The sequence below is a fragment of the Heterodontus francisci genome, unplaced genomic scaffold, assembly GCF_036365525.1.
Source record: "Heterodontus francisci isolate sHetFra1 unplaced genomic scaffold, sHetFra1.hap1 HAP1_SCAFFOLD_184, whole genome shotgun sequence".
Taxonomy (NCBI): domain Eukaryota; kingdom Metazoa; phylum Chordata; class Chondrichthyes; order Heterodontiformes; family Heterodontidae; genus Heterodontus; species Heterodontus francisci.
The window spans coordinates 1,975,689-1,979,738 of record NW_027141723.1 but is presented as its reverse complement, the minus strand read 5'-3'; positions in this window follow the sequence as shown (position 1 = coordinate 1,979,738).

Sequence of the window (4,050 nt, the reverse complement as noted above, 5' to 3'; positions counted from 1 at the left end):
GCACACAAGCTGGTGAGCACGTCACAGACAGGCCCGGGCAGCTGATGGAGGCAGTGACAGCCGAGGCCACTGGCAGTTGGAAGTCTGTGGGAGGCCAGGCCCATGCTGAGTCCCAGGTTGATGACGTGCCTCTGGTGTCACCAGCAACACGGGAAATGCTGCAGCTGCAGCAAGAGGTCAGGCAACATCTGGCAGAGTTGCCGGAGGTTATGTGTACCCAAGCTCGTATGATGGAGGAGTCCATCCAGGCCTTGCATGCTGTACTGTCTCCGATGGGGGTGTGTCTGGCTTCCTTCCTTGAGAGATTGGTGACTCTGATGGAGAGCCAGATCCAGCCGACCAATCAATGGCCGCCGGAGATGTGCGCAGACTTGCACTCCGTCGCTTTGTCCATGAGATCCATCCAGCGGTGACAAGGTGAGAGGGGGGACGAGGCACCTGAACTCTTCACCAGGTCCACGTCCCTCTCAGGTCAGCAGGGAGGTACAAGTGTGTCTTATAAGGGGGAGGAGCAGCTGGCTGCTACATCTGGGGTCTCCTCTCAGGGTGCTCCTGGTGTGGACAGTAGCTCCAAAGCCCCTCTGCCAGTGACACAAGTGATGCCAGTGCCTGCCTCCATCACCCTCGATGACAGAGGGGGTCACTGTACCTGTGCAGGTGGTCCTCAGTGTGCCGGGGCCCTCCAGGCCTCAGGCAGCAAGAAGACGGCCACCAATGTCATCCCAAGCCATGGGGCAGCAAGGTCAGCAGCCTGTCTCCATCTCAGCTGACAGAGCAGGGGGAGCACCATGTCGGAGCATGCGGAAAAGATTTCAGAAGAGCACCTAGATTCACTTTGGGTTCACGGTGAATGTGCATTCCAGATGGATAGGGTTGCGTTTGGTGTCACACGGAAGAAAGAAATGATGTTCTCTCACTATGTCTCCTTCTTATTGTTGATGCCCTTTGGGACTTCATTTAAACCCTTCCTCCCAAGGGGCTGGAAGTGAGGGACCAAGCCCTGAGTTCACAAAGCTTCGGCCTTGTCACTGTGCGATGTGTACCTGGACGCTGCAGTGCAGAAGGAAGGAGGCGACAACAGGGCTGCTTAAAGCTGAGACTTTTTTGCTGTGGTTCCAGAAGTTGGTAAGGCTCAAAGGAAACTTGAATGTATAAGGGTGTCTCATGTCTCCCTTGTGTGTATCTCATGGCCCCTTTCTTGCTGTTCCCGAGGTTCTTCATCTGGCACTGCTTGGACAGCATCCTCCTCCACATCCTCATCATCAGAGGAGACATCACACTCCACGATATCCTCACGAGTCAACACCTCACCCCTCTGTCATGCCAGATTGTGCTGTGCACAGCAAACCACCAAGAGATGCGAGACCCTCGCCGGGACATACTGAAGGGCTCCACTGGATCGATCTAGGCACCTGAATCTCATCTTCAGGAGACCAAAGGCCTCCTTGATGGTCGCTCGGGTTGACCCGCAGCAGGTGTTGTACCTCTCCTCTGCATCCTTGTGTGGGTTCCTCACAGACGTCAGTAGTCATGTCCTCAGTGGGTAGCCCTTGTCTCCAAGGATCCATCTCTGAAAGCGGATGGGGCCGCGGAAAGGTTCTGGCACCTGGGAGTGCCTTGGTATGCAGGCATTGTGACTACTTCCCGGGATTTGTGCACACACCTGTAGGATCCATTTGTGATGGTCACAGACCAGTTACACACTGAGCAAGTGGAAGCCCTTCCTGTTGAAGGCTGCTGGCTGGTCTGCAGGAGCCTTGATGGTCACTTGGGTGCAGTCAATGACACCCTACACCTGGGGAGATCCAGTGAAGGCCATGAATACTGTAGTCCTCTCAGCTTGACTGTTTGGATCGATGTGCACATAGTCACCGGCCCTCCTGAACAGGACATTGATGACCTCCTTGATGCACTGATTCACTACAGACTGTGAGATTCCACACATATCTCCAGTGGATCCCCACAATGATCTGCTGGTGTAGAAGTTCAGTGGCACGGTGACTTTCAGTGACACTGGCATCAGGTGCCCACCAAGTCCCATGGGGCACAGCTGCATCATGGCAGAGAGATCAGTGACGACATCCGTGGAGAGGTGCCGTCTGTGGAGACACTGTCACTCGGACATCTGCAGGTAGTTGAACCTCGGCTGACGTGTTCCTCTGCCTCCTTCACCAGTCTCCTGTTCGAGGCTGGCCCTCCTGTGGGCCCCCAAGCTGTTGTGGTGTCCCTGCTGGTGCCTGGGCCTCCCTCTCTACTCCTCCTCCTCTTCAATGGGAGCCTCGAATCCAGGGTGAATGAGGCCCATGAGAGGTTGCCCGTCCCTGAGTGCAAGGCCTTCACAGTAAACAACACCCAGTCACAGTTACCTCACTTGTCACCCTCAATGAGGTGGCACTGCCCCAATGGCACCCTGGTGTTGCTCGCCCTGCAGAGCTGGCACATGAGCCCCCACTCCTGACAGTGTTTCCCGATACCCTTTCCCCCTCCACCCTTGCTGCCAAGTTACGCTGCCTCACCCGATAGCTTCCCAGTGAAGACAACACTCAGCTCCCACCTCCCAGTCACCTCCTTTAACCAGGCGAGGCTCTGAAGCCCCGTTGTTCCCGTGTGCTATTAGTTCAATTGGACCCAGTGAATAAAATTGCTGACAATTGGACTCATAAATACTTTAAATGCCTTCTTGCCGACTGGATGTGCGAAGTCTGCCCTCCACGTCAGCCGCCGACAGAAATATCCGGTCCAACGTCTTCCATCCCTATTTTATACACCCCCCACCCCCTCCCCAGCCTCCATTCCCGTCTCCAACGGTCCCTTAAAATTCTGGCCCATGTCTCGAAGACTAATGGGAGTGAAACTACATCTGCTCCTTAGCCTGAACAGGGAGAGCTGCTCTCTCTGTGTTTAAAGTGAATGAATCTGATCTTTACCTTGTCTTACTGGGACGTTCACTGTCTGGAAATGTCTGTTTGAAAATGTTTGCCTGGTATATTAATGCAGCAGAGGAGCAGATGTGAGGTGCTGTTCAACAGAGAGGTTTGGAAGTGGGTGAAGGGGTGGAGTGACGGTGTGAGTGAGAGGCGCAGTGAGCGCCATTCTCAATAAAGTGTCAGGAATAAAGGTCAGAGGAACAGACCAGGCAGGAAACACAGAAAGAGCGAGGAGAAGCTGGTGTGAAAAACAGAGATTAAACAACAGGCTTGTTCAGTTGGAACAAAAACAAGAAATGCTGGAATCACTCAGCAGGTCCGGCAGCATCTGCGGAAAGAGAAGCAGAGTCAACGCTTCGGGTCAGTGACCCTTCCTCGGCTGGTTCCGAGGAAGGGTCACTGACCCGAAGCGTTGACTCTGCTTCTCTTTCCGCAGATGCTGCCGGACCTGCTGAGTGATTCCAGCTTTTCTTGTTTTTGTTTCAGATTTCCAGCATCCGCAGTATTTTGCTTTGATTTTATGGCTTGTTCAGTTGGTTTGGGTCTGGTGGTTAGAATACCCAGAATCTGGGTTCACTTCCCTTCCAACTCAGCGAATTGTATCAACATTATGTTCATAAAACCATAGAATGATACCCAAAGAAGGAGACCATTTGGTCCATTGTGTCAGTGCTGTCTCTTTGCTTGTGCTATCCAATTAGTCCTGGTGTTCAGCTTTTTCCTGTAATCTGTACATTTTTCCTTCCAGTATTTATCCCTATTGCTTTTCAAAGTTACTACTGAATCTGCTTTCAAGTCCCGATCAGACAGTGCATTCCAGATCACAACACATCACTGGATAAAAAATCATTCCTCATTTCGCCTCTGGTCTTTTCTCAATCACCTGATAAATACATCCTCTGGTTACTGACCCTTTTGCCACTGGAAACAATTTCTCCTTATTCAACTTATTGAAAACCCTCTTGATGATGTCACATACTAGACTGCCAGTAAAACTGAAGCCCATGGAATAAAAGGGACAATGACAGCATGCATATGAAGTTTGCAGACTGATAGGAACATAGGAGCAGGAGTAGGCCATTCAGCCCGTTGAGCCCACCCTGCCATTCAATATGATGACGAC